The 18545-nt window shown below is 29.3% G+C and overlaps 1 protein-coding gene across 10 annotated transcripts in view; it reads right to left on the bottom strand.

The window, feature by feature from the left end:
• LOC107449895 (uncharacterized) overlaps window positions 1-18545 on the bottom strand; it is a 127744-nt gene that overhangs the window by 22676 nt on the left and 86523 nt on the right. Inside the window, exon 1 of one of the 10 annotated variants that reach the window (XM_043043679.2) lies at window positions 12707-13055. The exons of 8 other annotated variants lie outside the window; for them this stretch is intronic. The gene's annotated coding sequence lies outside the window, so the exon portion shown is untranslated. Of the gene's footprint in view, window positions 1-12706; window positions 13056-18545 lie in introns of those variants that run through there. One more of the 10 variants, XM_043043684.2, reaches the window with a different exon arrangement.

Here is an 18545-nt window from a genome sequence, read left to right as displayed (position 1 = left end):
TTTTAAAATCTAAATTTTCCGAAATAATCATTTGTTCAAATGAATAAAAAATATTTTTTTATGCATAAAAATTTCAAAAATTAGAGGAACAACAAAAATGAATATCAATTATGTATACATTAGAATAAAAACGTTATTATCAAGATCCCTGATAATATATTAAATACACAAATGTTTTATTTTGACGAAAAGTTAGATTAATTTATAAATCAATACACGAATATAATCCCAAACAGACCTCATAGTGCTTGCAACAGAAAATTACGAGGTAATAATACAAAAAATAAATAAATAAAAAGACTAGACAAAATCAAGGCAATTTTTGAGAAGAATAATCTTTAAAAAATAGAGCAAGAAGAATAACCAAGTAAGAATTTATAATCTACTAAATTAAACATCTATCCAAAAGTTATAGTTAGTTTGTGAAACATTTTTTTCTCAACTTCATCAAAACTGATAAACTAAAATTTTGTTTCAAAAATTTAATGAACTTTTCTTTAACTTCAGAATGACCTAATTCGATAAAAAAAAATACAATGATAGTTCTTATGATATTTCAATACCTAATAAGAGTACTGAAAAACTTACATTCTTTTGTGATCACCAAACTTAAAATAATTTTTAATAAACTTGATAAGAGTCAATAAACTTAATAAAAAACACCATCTGCATGTTTAAGAATAAAAAATATATTAAACCTTCTATTATATTAGATCATAACATACTCATTCAGCGTAAACATTTTTTAGAATTAAATTGATTGCCACAAATACATTACAAGTTTGGATGACAAAAAAACAACAACATGTTTTCATAAGTGAGTACACCTATTTAATGCCAATTGTTATTGTTTTTCCTCAATTCTGTATTCTCTTCGACACACTACACTTTAAATAGCAATGAAATTCAAACAAGTTAATAATAACAAATTGCCAAAACATAAAATGTGTTTGCAAGATGCGAGGAAAAAACTAAATCATGTGCAATGGCTTTTGACTTAACTGATAACACTGAATGTTGATCTCAATAGTTACCTATAAGATAGAAAATAGGTGACATGATAGAATGTGATCAACAATAGTAAAGGTACGTTCTTTTGAAGTATGCAACAGAATTTCCAAAAATAGCAGATATATTTTGCTTTTAGGGATTAAGACTACTTAGCTAGTGGCCGCCTACGAATGTTTACTACACAAACATTTCGGGTTAAGATTGTATGAGGAAAGCAAAGTGAAATGATGTTTGCTTTTCACTTTTCTATATTGCTACCGGAAATAAAAAAAAATGTCTTTTATTTATCTCTTTTTCGAGTAAAATTGCTCACTTAAACACGATTTTTTTTTTTTTTTTTNTTTTTTTTTTTTTTCAATAGCGGGAGGCTAGTAATTTTTAACTAGTCATAAACATATTTGGTTTTCGTAATTTTTTTAGAACATTAGTTCTTAAAATGATCATATATTGTACAGCAATGTTACAATATAAGATTATTTTAAATGCTCCAAATTCTTGTTTTAATACTGCCTTTATATACGCTTTTAAGATGTTCATGGAAATAGCTGAAACAATAGAAATTTTTCTGAGGATGTAGAAAATGTTTCTTTCGACAAAAAAGTTAATACTAAAGGAACAAAAAATGTTTTTATAGACGGTAAGAACCATGGTAAAAACCTCACATCGCAAATACTATACCAACCTCGTGCAATGAGGAAGTTCTCTTCCAAAAATTTGCTAGTATTTCGACATAATGAAGTTTTTTTTCAACTCAACTCACTTTTTCTATATTTTAAATTACTTATGGTGGTGTAACAGAATTTGCGATGATAAGTTTCTTAGGCGCTCTAAGATTTACCCAAAAGCTGATCGACGTCAGGGGTCTGTTTAGAAGAAATTTGGGTCCGTTATACTTCGCACAATATATTTTCATAAAAACGGACCCTTCGCAAAATATTTTTAATTAAAAACGGACCCTTCACAAAATAGTTTATCGTTTAATCGGACCCTTCACAAATTTGTTTATCTTCATTATTGTTTTGTTAATCGAATAAATTCTTCCCAGGGGAGTGTGTGTGTGGAGGGGGGGGGGTAGACAGATATAAACGAACTAAGTTCTGTTTTCAGCACACGCTTCCTCCTTTATTCGTTCGAAATGAATATTCTGCGTTCAGCAGTATAGGCTAAATACCTAATATTATTATGTTGCATCTCTAATTTAGTAGCAGCAATTGGTGTTTATTTTTTAAAATTAGATTTTTTTAAATTATAATTTTACAGTGTTGAGCATAATCTTGTATTTCTTTACAATTTAAAAACTCATTGAAAAAGTTTTCTGAAATAACAGGACCTTATTTGCACAAATTCACAAAAGCAGGACCCTGGTTGAAAGAATTTGACTTTACGTTTATTTTACATTCACAAATAACGAGTAATTTTTTCACAATTTTACAAAAACGGACCTTTCACAAAATGTCTGGACAGACCCCTGATCAACCTGCCAGGGAAGTAAAAGAGAGTGCAATGTTGACCATATGACCATCATCACGCTGTTGGTCTTGTGAAGAAGAATATGCTTCCATGGCTTGGCCAACGACTGCTTGTTGTGAAAATGCAAAATAATAATGAATGGGATGTTGCCTATCGATCTGAAGCTGTGTGGGCTTCAAGCCGCCATTGGGGATGGAATCGCGGTCCCTTACAATAATAACTCAGAGACTTAATAACTGTGCCATCGCGGCTTGCTTGTTTCCGGTATAAGAAGATTGCCGTTTTGGAACATATAAGAGAAAAAAGCAATGCCTTTTTTAAAGGAAAGAAACTAAACATTTAATCACACGGCTCGTTAGTTTTGTATATTGCTTAGAGCTATTTTAGAGTTAATTTATATTTAAAAAATAGAAAGGAACTTGCAAGCATTTCTTAAATTACCTATGGTTAAGAAAACACTCGTGATGTATAAATACGATGAGGTGATTGATAAAATGAACATTAAAAACAATAATAAAGAAAAAAAAAGAAAAAACTCTGCCTTAGTGTCGATAAAAAGTTCATAAATACGTTTTTTTTTTTGTTGAAAGATCGTTAAATTTTTTCATGTGCATAAAAAATCTTTACACTGTAAAAAATTCCTGATCAAATTCTGGAATAAAATACTGGCACTTTGGTTGCATCATCCGTAAAAATTCATTTTTACCGTAAAATATTATACCACAATTTTTACATACATTTTTACATTATTTAATTAGAGTGATTCATGATTTTAATGGTAATTATTAATATTACTGTAAAAGTTACGGTATAGCAAATTATTTGTTCTGTAACGTTCCTAGCAACATTTTTACCTTGGCCTTAGTTGGGCTCAAATTTGGCTCAGTATAGATCATATATGAACATGCATGGATGGATCAATGTTGGGATGCTTAGATTTTTTAATATTGGTCCTATATTGGACCAATATTGGATGAATAATGAATACAAAAAATAGGATCAATCTATGACAATTCTATATAGGGTAGATATCGGTTGTAAAGTGGCTTTAAAATATCTTGTGAATCGGACAATTCTATATAGGTCCAATAAATATCGAAAAATATCGACCCTTAGAAACCTTATTGAGCCAAGATTCGTAAATATTGGACCAATGAAGGCCCACGTTATTTTGCTGATAAGGATGTTCCGGTAAAAATGGATCAGATAATTTTATTTGGAATTTTTTACAGTATGCTTTTTTCTTAAAAACTATAAAATCCCATTTCACATATACAGTGGAATCTCGCTTATCAGAGTAATTTAGGATCGTTCCCTGCACGGATTGCCAAATTTAGATTATTCGAAATTTCGATTTTAACCGATGTTTCATGTGGTTTTTGTTTCATCGCGTTACATAATTTTTTTTAAAAATACGCCAAAGAAGTATGTATCATACCCTTTTAAAAAATCCAATTCTTTGAAAATGCCTGCCAACGTTCTGCAATACTAATAACATTTCTTCCTTACTAATTGGAAAAATCTTCTGAAGTTCTAACCTGCCTGATTAAAGCTTTTTTTTTTAAATGCCTTTTGCGGTATTATATTTATATTTTTGGATTTTACATGGTCCTCATTTTAAATTAAAATCCAGCTTTTGTTTCTTATTGTATTAAAAAAGAGTGATTGTTTTTTTACTAATATTTCATAAATATTTTATAAATTTTCTATTTATAATTTTTGAGAAGTAATATAGGTTGGGATAATCAGAAATTTTAGATTTCCGTTGTTCTATTTTAATGAATATTACACAAAATTCTAAATTAACGGTTGGGCAGAGACCATTAAAATTTGACAAGAACCACCATAAAATAATTATTAGTGGTCCCACGAACCGGCAATCAATGTAAAGGAATGGTATTGTGATGCTGGTTAGTCCAATTTAGTGGATGTAATTTCATTACAGTATTTTTGAACAACTGACTGAGGAAGGTACATTTTCATTGCTTACGAAGGAGGGATATTTAATCCCAGAAAATAGAACAAAATCATTTAAAAAAAAGTTATGCTTTATTTATTTGGTAAATATTATTAGAAAGAATATGGCCGTAAATTAAAATCATTAAATAAAAAGCAAGGTCCCTTAAAGGGATGTCATTCTCTCATATCAAGAATTATTGTAAAACTAATTAATGATCGGACCGAAAGGTTAAAAGCCTCCCCAGTCCTAACGCCAAGAATTCAAAATTAAAAGTGAATTTTTACCAACGGCCATGGGAAGAGATTCATTTATTGGCGATTTATCGAAAGATAAATTAGCCAAAAACAAAGCCAACCCTTCGTAACCAATATTAAATTGAAATAATTTTGGCTATATTTGGCAGTTAATTGCCAATAATAAAAAAAAAAGACTGTGAGAAATAATATAAGCCTGTAACTGAAACATTTTTGCGGTAAGAGAAATAAAGAATTATTAATAAAAGATATTTTGATGTTCGATTAAGTCGTGACAGACTGTGAATTATTGAGTTTTACATTTGCATTGATTTAAAAAGTTAGCTGTTACATTGATTGTCAAGAAGACAATAAAATATTTATATTAGCTTTTCATAAAATGTGATAAAAATTAAATAATTGGTTTAATTTAATTAAAATTACACTAAGAATGATTAAAAAACAAAATTCACAAAATTTATCAATGGAGTCTGGAATTTAGGGTTAATGATAGATGCGTTTTGAACAGTTGAAGACAGTTATAGACTAAGTGGTTTCAGGCAGGATGGTAAAAACCAATGTCTTCATGGTGAATTTTACAATTGTGTTCAGAATAGAAATGAGTTCGGGCTCACTTCTGAGGGTCCGAGCCCGAAGAATTTTAATCCGAGCCGGAACTGCAAGAGCCCAAGATATGCGTCGGACAAAGGTCAAATCTTGCGGTCATCAGGGGTCTGTTTAGAAGAAATTTGGGTTTATTAACGGACCCTTCACAAAATATCTTTTTATAAAAACAGACCCTTCACAAAATATTTTAACTTAAAAACGGACCATTCACAAAATAATTTATCTTTTAATCGGACCCTTCACAAATTTGCTTAACTTCATTATTGTTTTGTTAATCGAATAAACCCTTCCCAAGGAGGGGGGGGGGGAAGAAAGACATGTAAACGAACTAAGTTTTGTCTTAGGCAGACGCTTCTTCCTTTATTCGTCCGAAATGAATATTCTGCTTTCAGCAGTATAGGCTAAGTACCAAATATTTGTATGTTGCATCTCTAATTTAGAAGCAGCAATTGCTGTTTATTTTTGAAAATTTAGTTTTTTTAAATTATAATTTTACACTGTTGAGTATTATCTTGTATCGATTTACAATTTAAAAACTCCTTGAAAAAGTTTTTTACAATAACAGGACCCTATTTGCACAAATTCACAAAAGCAGGACCCTCGTTGCAAGAATGTGACTTAACGTTTATTTTATATTCATAAATTACGAGTAATTTTTTTACAATTTTACAAAAACAGGACCTTTCACAAAATGTCTGGACAGACCCCTGGTCATACTATTAGGCCTTTGCTGTCATACGAACCTTTTTGTCACAATTAATTGATACATTTCACATATTTTATACTTAATAACTGTACAAAACGTTTGCTTAAAAGTAATTACAAATTTTATCAAAATTTTATAAGTCCGAGGCCGCCCGAGCCTGAAAACTTTTTTCAGTAAAATAGTCCGAGCCCACGGAGTACGTCTCATTTCTAGCTGTCTAGCTGCTCATTTCTATCTCATCTGTAGTTCAAAACCTTTTCAACTGTTAGTGCAATACAACGAATTTAACGAAACGTGATAAATTAATACCTAAACTAAAATCTGTTAATTCTCTTTAAAACATTAATACATGAGGAATGTTTTTAATTAATAGATATTACATTAATAGAAATGTTTTGCGAATGATTTTTAACTGTAAATTTATAATGAAACTATATAAAATAGCAAAACAAGAAAATGATAATGAAAGTTAAATAGGGAACAAAAAAAAAGAAGTTAAATATGCATGCACGATTTTTAAATCCCAGCCACCACAGTGCCTGAAAGATATTTTGGTAAAAATTAACTTGTTATTTTTTAAACCAAAATATAATAATATTTCCGGGTTGCTGACTTCTAAACAATTGTCATGGCTCATAGAAATTTTAAAGTTTTTGGATCCTCGAGTATACGTAAAGTTAAAATCATTTGCTATAGTTTTGAATGTAGTCATGTTTACCGGTGTGATTTCATAAATACAAAATAATGATTTTTTTAAAAGCTAAGGACTATACCAGTCCTTGGGCAACGAGAACTTTACATGCTGATATTTAGGTATTTTGAGAGAGATTGTTAAGATATTTATACCTCTCTAGACAACAATAGCAGTTTTGCGGCATGGGAAATTATGAATTTCTCAGCATAACGTTCTATGGGAAAGCTTTGCTAGTGATGTAATATCTATTTATTGATAAGTTTAATACTTAGTTCTTTAATATTAAATAGTATTCCGTATCAAGAATAAAAAGAAAAGAAGAAGTTGGCGAAATATGGGATAAATNAAGCAGATCGACGTCAGGGGTCTGTTTAGAAGAAATTTGGGTCCGTTAACGGACCCTTCGCAAAATATATTTTCATAAAAACGGACCCTTCACAAAATATTTTAACTTAAAAACGGACCCTTCACAAAATAGTTTATATTTTAATCGGGCCCTTCACAAATTTGTTTATCTTCATTATTGTTTTGTTAATAGAATAAATTCTTCCCAGGGGAGTGGGGGGGGGGAGAAAGACAGATAGAAACGAATTAAATTTTTTTAATTAGAATTTTACAGTGTTGAGCATAATCTTGTATCTCTTTACAAAACTCATTGAAAAAGTTTTTTGCAATAACAGGACCTCATTTGCACAAATTCACAAAAGCAGGACCCTGGACAAATTACGAGTAATTTTTTCACAATTTTACAAAAACGGACCTTTCACAAAACGTCTGGACAGACCCCTGGACGTATATCAACCTGCCAGGGAAGTAAAAGCGAGCGCAATGTTGACCATATGATCATCATCATGCTGTTGGTCTTGTGAAGAAGAATACGCCTTCATGGCTAGGCAAACGATTGCTTGTTGTGAAAATGCAAAATAAAAAGGAATGGGATGGTGCCTATCGATCTGAAGCTGTGTGGGCTTCAAGCCGCCCTCAGGGATGGGATCGTGGTCCCTTACAATGATAACTCAGAGTCTTCATAACTGTGCCATCGCGGCTTGCTTGTTTCCGGTATAAGAAGATTGCTGTTTTGGAACATATAAGAGAAAAAAGCCATGTGTTTTATTTAAAGGAATGAAACTAAACATTTAATCACACGGCTCGTTAGTTTTGCATATTGCTTAGTGCTATTTTAGAGTTAATTTATGTTTAAAGATAGAAAAGAAATTACCAACATTTCTTAAATTACCTATGGTAAAGAAAACATTCGAGATGTATAAATACGATGAAGTGATCGATAAAATGAACATTAAAAACAATAATAAAGAGAAAAAAATAAGAAAAAAAACTCTGCCTTAGTGTCGGTAAAAAGTTCATAATAATAATTATTTGATTTCTTTTTTTTGAAAGATCGCTAAATTTGTTTACGTGTATAAAAAACTTCTACGCTGTAAAAAATTCCGGTACTTTCGCTGCATCATCCGTAAAAATACATTACCGTAAAACAATATACCATAATTTTTACAGTGCATTACATTTTTACATTATTTAATTAGAGTGATTCATGAATTTTATGGCAATTATTAATATTACTGTAAAAGTTATGGTATATCAGATGATTTGTTCTGTAACATCCCTAGCAACAATTTTACCTTGGCCTTAGTTGGGCTCAAAATTGGCTCAGTATAGATCAAGTATGAACATTCATTGTGGGATCAATATTGGGATGCTTAGATTTTTTAATATTGGACCAATATTGGATGAATAATCAATATAAAACATCGGATCAATCTGACAATTCTATATAGGGTAGATATCAGTTGTAAAGTGGCTGTAAAATATCGTGAGGAATCGGATAATTCTATATAGGTATAATATAGGAAAATAGCAACCCTTTGAAACCTTATTGAGCCAAGATTCGTAAATATTGGACCGATGAAGGCCCAAGTTATTTTGCTGATAGGGATGTTCCGGTAAAAATGGACCGGATAATTTTATTCGGAATTTTTTATAGTATGCTATTTTCTTAAAAACTATAAAATCCCATTTCATATATACAGTAGAATCTCGCTTATCTAAGTAATTTAGGATCGTTTCCTGAACGGATTGCAAAATTTGGATTATTCGAAATCTCGACTTTAACCGATGTTTCGTGTGGTTTTTGTTTCATCGCGTTGCATAATTTTTTTTAATACGCCAAAGAGGTATGTGGCATAGCCTTTTAAAAAATCCAACTCTTCGAAAATGCCTGCCAACATTCTGCAATGAGCCAAACTAATTGGAAAAATCTTCTGAACCTGCCTGATTAAAGCTTTTTTTTTAAATGTCTTTTGCAGTATTATATTATATTGTTGGATTTTATATAGTTCTCATTTTAAATTAAAATCCAGATTTTGTTTCTTATTGTATTAAAAAAGAGCGTTTGTTTTTTTACTTATATTTCATAAATATTTTATAAATTTTCTATTTATAATTTTTGAGAAGTAATATAGGTTGGTAATCAGAAATTTTAGATTACCGCGGTTCTATTTTAATGAATATTTTACAAAATTCTAAATTAACGGTGCTCCATTGGTCAGAAACCATTAAAATTTGACAAGGACCACATTAAAATAATTATCAGTGGTCCCACGAACCAGCAATGGAATGGTATTGTGATGCTGGTTAGTCCAATTTAGTGGAGGTAATTTCATTACAGTATTTTTGAACAACTGGCTGAGGAAGATACATTTTCATTGCTTACGAAGGAGGGATATTTAATCGCATATGATAAAACTACACTATACTATTCAGTTTTGGGCTGTTTAAAATAGTAAGCTCGAAAATAAATATTTTTTAATACAATTATTCTTTAATATAAATGTTTTAAAGACATGGATCCACATATAATTATTGCTATGTTAAAGGCTATTGCTGATTTCTTAATCTTTCAGTAATATTTTAATGAGACTTTCACAAAATTTATCAAAGGACTCTGGAATTTAGGGTTGTTGATATATGCGTTTTGAATAGTTGAAGACAGTTTTAAACAAAGTTGTTTCAGGCAGGATGGTAAAAACCAATGTCTTTATGGTGAATTTTACTCGGAATAGAAATGAGTTCGGGCTCACTTCTGAGGGTCCGAGCCCGAAGAATTTTAATCCGAGCCGGAACTGTATGGGATTACTTAGAGCCCAAGATATGCGTCGGACATTGGTCAAATCTTGCGGTCATATTATTAAGCCGTTGCTCTCATCCAAACCTTTTTGTCACAATTAATTAATACATTTTACATATTTTATACTTAATAACTGTACAAAATGTTTGCTTAAAAGTAGTTACAAAGTTTATGAAAATTTTTTAAGTCCGAGGCCGCCTGAGCCTGAAAACTTTTTTCAGTAAACGAGTCCGAACCCATGGAGCACGTCTCATTTCTAGCTGTCTGAGCTAGTCTCATCTCTAGTCCAAAAACCTTTTCAACTATTAGTGCAATACAACGAATTTAACGAAAAGTAATAAATTAATACCTAAATTAAAATCAGTCAATTCTCCTTAAAACATTAATAAATGAGGAATGTTATTAATTAAATAGAAATTTTTAGCGAATGTTTTTTCACTGTAAATTTATAATGAAATTATATAAAATAGCAAAATAAGAAAATGACAATGAAAGTTAAATAGGGAATAAAAAAAAGAAGTTAAATATGCATGCACGATTTTTAAATCCCAGTCACCACAGTGCCTAAAAGATATTTTGGTAAAAATTAACTTGTTATTTTTTAAACCAAAATATAATAATATTTCAGGGTTGCTGTCTGCTAAACAATTGTCATGGCTCTTAGAAATTTTAAATTTTTTGGATCCTCGAGTATACGTAAAGTTAAAATCATTTGCTATGGTTTTGGATGTAGTCATGGTTACCGGTATTATTTCAAAAATACAAAAAAATAATGATTTTTTTTAATAGTTAAGGACTAGACCAGCCCCTGACCAACGAGAACTTAACATGCTGATATTTAGGTATTGAGAAAGATGTTAGGATTTTTATACCTCTCTAGACAACAATAGCAGTTTTGTGGCATGAGAAATTATTAACATTTCTCAGGCTAACGTTCTGTGGGAAAGCTTTGCTAGTGATGTAATATCTATTTATTGATAAGTTTAATACTTAGTTCTTTAATATTAAATAGTATTCCGTATCAAGAATAAAAAGAAAAGAAGAAGTTGGCGAAATATGGGATAAATGTTATAAAATAATATGCATACAATGTAGCAGTGGTTTCCTAAGTTAGGATTTTTTTTTTAAAATTTTTTTTAACTTTTTTGAAAGCTGCGATTACATTAAGATCCAATCCATGATCTATTATTTATTTAATACTTCGGTTGCCTTTACAAAATTTTTTTAAAAGTAAAATGCCAATGAAAAATAAATGGATTTTTTTTAAGTATAAATTTTCTAATAACAAAAATGCATTGAATAGATTATAAGAAGGGCAGGATTTAAAAAATTGAAATTGTATTGCCCATCATGTTTTTCAAATCAAAATAAAATAAATTCGTTAATAAAGAAATACTTTCTCCCAATAACAATTTTCAATGTTTATTGCACTTAGTTGTAGCTTCCATTAAATCGAAAATCATAATTCGGCTTATTTGTTTATTTTCGTAACAAACAAATTCATACTAAACTAGATTCAGCTCTAGGACTGCGAACATAAAACCTAATTTAAGATTATTAATTATAAAATGATGAAAAGATTTCACATCTCTTATTAAATATTTTCAAAATCAAGTAGCATTTTGTTTGTTAATACATTCAGAATTGTCTTTTTATAGTTTGTTTACAAACAGATGTTTGACCATTCAGGGTTTTCTAAAAAATTTTTTTATCTTTTTAATACAAAATGTCATCAGATCTATGTTTTTGAACTATGTTTCCAATAAACAATGATCATTATTTACTTATTTGTAAGAATCATGTGGCCGTCAGGTAGCATTTTGAATTTTGAAAAGAACAATAGTAAATCAAACGGTCAACTATCTCCGTTACAGCGAATCAATCGCTTATACAATCATAGTCAAAAATAATTAAAGTCAATTAATTTTTATTTGACTTTTGTTGATTTTTAGTTTTGACTTTATTCAACTGGTGTCGGTAACAAACATAAGAATTATAATGCACGCATTATTGTATTTTCCTGCCTTAAAAATTTAACCATGATAAAATGTTGCCATGTTCATCTCATGCAATAAATTAACATTTCAGTCATCTCTATTTAACTAATTAAGATGCATAAATGAAGTTTGGATCGCATTTGGAAATTTGGATGCAAAAATAAATCATTAAACAAATTGAAATCTTTTGAAAAATTTTGAGAAAAGAATTTAAAATTTTCATCAAAAAAATCTTTTGCTTGTGGCATGTTGTTTGTCTATAGAAACTATCAACCAGTCTAGCGAAGAAAAATTTACTTTATACATTTAATTTGAACACGCAACGTAAATCATTATAAACTAAATATCTGATGAGTCGGAGCCCAAATTTTTCAACATGTATTTAAAAAAATAAATAATAATAAATATAATTTTTTTTAAATCAATAATTCATAATATCAAGGTTTTTAATTGATGGTTAATAAATGGCATACACATATTTTTACGTTTATTTCAGTGAAAACTTCAAATGAAAAACGTTTTCACCTATAAAAACAAACAGACGAGAAATATTATTCTAATAGCGCCGCATATTTATCTTAAATCTTCCGTTTCAATTAATTTTAGTTACTATAAATAGAATGTTTTAATTAGTTTTCGAAATTTCACGTATCAAATGGCATCATATTATTGAATAAATTAAAAACAAAAAAAGTTCACGTGCTAAATCAATAAAATTCTAAAAATTAGGCATCACGTTCTCATGGTTATTTTTAGCATCACAACTCTCTTTTTCAACCATGACATCATCTTCAACAGATGTCATCGCTTAACTCTTGCGCAAAAAATTCGCGCCAAAAGTAAAAATTAATTATTATTTCTACCTTTCTTGGAACTGAGATTCGAGAAAACGGTGAAATCAGTTTTCAAATGACGCATGTCGTAATCCAAGCATGCAGGTAGGTAATCCAATACGAACAAACGCACTTTCACTTTTTTATTTATTCCAGAACCACTGAACGCCACCTCGCACACCTCATCACTTTGTCAAACTGAGGATGATTTCGTTCGCGTTTCGGAGAGAGGAATTTTGACAGTGTGCGTCGGTGGGTGCGGTTAGAGCGCATGCGCAACTGTGAGGCCCTTCCTCCCTTTTCAGTTATTCCATCGGCTGGAGAGAGAGGCGAAGGAGGGTTGCGAGAAATACACGTAATAGACGATGTAACAATGACTGAAACAAAAAGAATGATAAAAAAAAATATAAGCTAAGCTCTCGCTGTCAGTCTGAAGGGACTGTGTATGTATGTATAGAGTTATCAAATAAACATATATTTTTGCTTATCTTCCAAGGAATTAAAAACTTTGCAAACAAAACGTCGTCCCTTAAAATCAAAAATTTTATATTATTTTGAGTCATATTATTCTTTTATTATTTTAAAATCTAGTACATTGTCAGAATTTTCATTTTAAAATTACAGTAAAATAACCGTAAATTAACCATAAAGTTTACGGTAAATAATATTATTTTTTACTTTTACGTTTTTTTTAAAACCATTTGCAACTAGTATGGTTTTAAAACCGTAAAAAAGAAATTTAACTGGACATTGGAGCTATGATTTTTAGAGCTAAATTCTTCTGTGAGAGGAAACGAGGAAATATTGTTATATCAAAGCTGGGACTCGAACTTTCTGTCGGTCATGAGATTGACAGATAAGCCATCTCAGCTATAATTTGTACCAGATGCAAGAAACTTAGTGGCTTCATTATATAGGCCTAGTTGGTGCTATAAAATTCTGGCTGTTTAACCGTATTAGGTGAAAGCCGTTAATAAACGGTTTTACGCAGAGTTAACAGTTTAAATACCATTTTATTTATGGTTTTATTTATGGCTGTTTTGTTTGAATATGGTAAATTAACAATTAAATAAATTGTTATTTAATTTCTAACAGTGTACTTATTCATTAACTTCAAACCTTAAATTGATTAAATATCACGAGATGTATGTTGGAAGTAAATTGTATTACGCAAGATGTCAGGTAGAAATGAAATGGTTGAACTTCAATATATTTCCTACAATACCGCTTTTTTCACCTACTACCATTCATCTGTTAAAGTTTATTAATTCCTTTTATAGTTTCATTCATAAACCATCTACTATGGCAATATCCTTACAATGTTATTTATCTAATAATTTTCTATATATTTTGTTCATCCATCTATTAACAATCGTTATGGTTTCTTCCCCCAACGATACCTCATTGCTTACTTATCTATTCTGCTTTGCATTAAAAGTTCTTTCCTCATCTACTAGATCCAATGCTTTTGTCTGTTCTGTATGTGCCAGTAATAAATGTTTTTTTTTTTATCTTCCATATAACTTTTCCACCTATTAAACAATGTAATGTTACCTACCAGTATAATAATAATCATTCATTCGTTGCTCTCAAGTTGCTTCTCCACAATGCACGTATCTATCAGAGACTTTAAAGTCCATCAAAAATTTTACTTCTCCATCGATTAACCTATGCAATGCAGATATTTCCAGTAAAAATCCACTAATGTTGTTTAAAGTTCAATCCTGAATGTTCATCGATTAATAACTGTAAAGTTGTTTTTCTACAAATGTAAGTAATGTTACTTCATTCAATTTTTCTCGTGATGATCCTCTATTAGTTCATATTATGTTGCTTAAAATTACTTTTGCATCAATTAGTTATTCTAAAGTTGTTTTTCTAACTTAAATGTTGGTTATTCATCCGCATATTTTTAAAGACATTTCTATAAAATCAAATACAATTTTCAATTTAATATTATGTATTTTTTTTCAAATGTATAAATAATAATTTTGTTCCAAGATTTTATTTTTACAACATAAGAAGCATATTTAAAGCAAATTTTTTAATCTCGTTTTGTTCATAATAGGAAATAAGTTTGAATTTAATGAGTTATTTTACAAAAGAAATGACTACACTAAAAAAAAATATTCCGGATTAAATTACGGTATAAAGTACCGGACTTTGGATACACCATCAGTAAAATCCATTTTTACCGTAAAAATACCGGCTACTTGAGTGCCAGTACCAGCATTTATAAATTCCGTAATTTGAGAGTAGCGTTCTTAGATTCTCCCTGAGTACCGGTACTTTTTACCGGAATTTTTAACAGTGTACTAACCCATATAATATAGCTTAACGCTATTATTCCTGTAAAAATCATCTATTAGTTCTTATAAGCTCCCTGCTATACACTCCTGTATTAAAAGTTCCCAAGATATTCCTTGCAATACAGTCCTATATTAAGAGTTCCTTAAAATGTTGCTTAAACGTTCCCTGAATACACTATCCTCTATTAAGAATTGTAAAACTGTTTTCCCATCTATTGATCCGTATAATGTTGCTTGTAACTATTTTTTTGTAATAATCATCTACTAGTTCTTATGATGTTGCTTAAAAGTTCCGTGTCGTCTATTCAACAACCGTAAAGTTGTTTTTCCATCTATAATGTTGCTTCACCATCAATTGGACTTGGTTGCTCATCACAATTTTTCAGTAATCTTAGTCAGTTTCATTTTCTTTTTAATGTAATTTTGTCATCATTTAATTTACATAAAATTTTTTTGACATGCAAAATTTTTTAAATATTACATTTAATTTTAAAGCTCTTCTTTAATCTCTTTCTCATAAATAGCAAAAATGTTTGTCTGATTTTGTTTTATTTTATATAGTAGAAAAGGTTGTATGAAATCAAAGAATATCTCAAAAAATAAGAGGAAAATATTTCTGAAAGCTGAATAAAACATGGATAGTGAAATCATGAATACACAACTTGAAAAACTATTTGATGCATTGTATTAAAAGATGTATGCTCACAAATTTATGCTTATTGATCACTAAAACAATTTTTACTTAGAATTAATATTAATTTGATGAGTTTTTAGTAAAAATTTTACTACAATTTTTCTATACATGCAGGGAAAGTAACAAATATTACCAGTATATATTTCAAAGTATAACATACAGAAAGAAATATTTTATAGAAAATAAATTGTTTTGCCACAATTTTTTATTAATCAATGGTAAAAAGTACATGAAATTGAATGATGACAAGTTGAATTAGTTTCATTTATGGCAACTGAATAAGGTATCAATCATACTTGTGAAAGAAATTAATTTGAGATTGTTAGTTTGGTTGTATAGAAAATAGTATATTTCAAATTGATAATTTCATTACATTTGAAATTAAATGAAATGATTCATTTAATTTTTATGAAATTATTTCATATTTAATTCAACTTAATAATTTAAATTTATTTTTAGCGATCTATGATAAGTTAATTTGTGTTTGATTTTGAAATTTATTACAGTGATTAAAACGGTTGAGTTGAGGACACTTGGTCTCTCAAATAACTAACGAACTTGTTATATAGATATAGTCCCTAATAAATAAACAGTAAAAGGATAATAATACCAAAAGATGCGGCCTTGAAGCTTCGGAAAAACCGGTTTCTTTTCTCTTTTTTTTTATTCTAAAAAATCAACAACAAAAAAACTTCTTTCTATATTTATATGTTGGTCGGATATAGACAAAAGACGTCACGTTTAGATAAAGACAGAACATAATCCTGAGAAATATCGTAAATTCCTGTTTCTAGTAAATGAGAGCATAAGGAAGAAAACGATATTCGATTTGAGCTACAAGGAAAGCCACCCTCTTGAGTTCGTATTAATATTAAAGAGAAATATAAGTTGCTGTTCTATTTTTAAGCTAGAGAAAGTAATGGGATTTTTCGTTCACGTGCTTATTGTAGTAGATTTGCATATGCATACTCGTTAACTGACATTATTTTCTGATCGCTGCATATTTTAATATGAAAAATGCAGATTATGCATATTTCATGAATTGAAATGAAACAATTTACGAGCTTTGTGGTTACGCTGTTTAAAGTTATTTAAATTTCTGAGGGAAATTTATACACTGAGCGAAAAAGTGAGGTTTAAATTACCAGGGTATGGTAAAATGTGCTGTTTGAGAATACCAAAATTAATGTTTTGAAATCGTGTTACCTTAGAACCAGACCTAAAAATCATTTCTTCGGTTAAATTTACTTTTCAATTTTGTATTTTTTTTATAAATGTGTGATAATAAGAATTATAATTTTAAAAAGCAGAACTTTTGGAAAACTGTTGGAATGGAAACATTATCAAATGATAATGTTTCCGTATAATACCGTATAATTGGTTTTATTAATCCGTATATTTTGGTTTACCGTATATTTTGGTTTTATTAATCAGAATTATGGTTTTCGACGAGAAATGCCATTACCATACAGTACGGCAATTTTACCAGAATTTTTTTCTCCGTGCTCAATATTATAGTGATGATGGGATTAAAGTTCAACCTAGTACTGATTTCATACATTAAAATAAGTGTAATTCAAAATTAAAATGAATATTTTTATATGCATAAGGTTTTTAAAAATTTTTCGAAAAGGGTGCAAAAAAAGATAAAAATGCAAAAATTACAAAAAAAGATGACAATGCAAAAAAATGGAATTAAAAGTGTAAAAATTCCCCCAAACTGTATATATTAGTATAATGTAGTAAATATACACTAAATAAGTTTTAACATAATTATTTTATTATTTGCATATTTACGAGATAGAGACAATTAAGACGCAATTTGTCCTTCAACTTAAAAAGAAAGTCATACCTTACCACTCTTACATTTTTCACGATTTACCACGAAACACTATTTCTAATGTTTAAAAAAATCTATCTTATCAGGGGCGGATCGAGAAATTTTTCCTGGGGGGGGATCATAGACTCAGATTCCCCCTTATGCCCCCTTAAATAATTTTAAAATTTTTTTATTTCTTTTGTAAACTATTAAAAAAATTATTATTTTTATTTTTTTCCTTCAATTTGGGGAGGGGTGTCCTNGCCCCCCCCCCCCACGCTGGATCCGCCGCAGCATCTTATTGAGAAATCTATGTTAATATCTATCTAAATAAGCTATATGTGGATATAAACTATTTAAATTACAAAAATATACTTTCCTTACAACATTTGTACTATACGTGGTACTTCATTTAGAAATTTTTTTTCACCTTAATCTTCAACTTAACTAGGATTTAGAACAATCTTGCAAGCTTGTAAAAAGCTCGGTAATTTTTACAGAAGCGCTTTGGTAATGATTATTGTTAATCTTATCCATATCTCACTGTTAATTTGATAAAATTAAGGATAATATATGGTTTTACAATATGCGATAAAATTTGGTAAATTTATCATGATACCTTAAGAATAGTATTAAAAACCATTTGTTTGATTAAATTTACTTCTCAGTTCTGTGTTTTTTACTAAATATCACGAATCATTTAATAACACTATTAGGAACTTTGAAGCGTGTGAAAATAAGATGAATTGAGGTGTTAAATTAAGTCATTATCGTTTTTTTTTAAAATTAGGAAACGATGCTGTTAATTAATTTGAACGAAAACATACTTTTTGTTGAAAGCATGCAAACAAACATACTTTGTTATGTTTGTAGCAAATTTGCATCTTTTTATCGATCAAAGAATCATATACATAGTTTAATTATTTATGCGATTTATCTGAGAGAGTAAACAAAGGAAAATGTTTCAATAATCACTTTTTTTCAAGCACATAACTCAATGATAAGGGCGAAATTTACCAAATAAATAAACAGAAATAAATAACAAAA

Source organism: Parasteatoda tepidariorum, chromosome 8 (assembly GCF_043381705.1).
Source record: "Parasteatoda tepidariorum isolate YZ-2023 chromosome 8, CAS_Ptep_4.0, whole genome shotgun sequence".
Lineage (NCBI taxonomy): Eukaryota > Metazoa > Arthropoda > Arachnida > Araneae > Theridiidae > Parasteatoda > Parasteatoda tepidariorum.
This window is presented reverse-complemented; position numbering and strand designations above follow the sequence as displayed.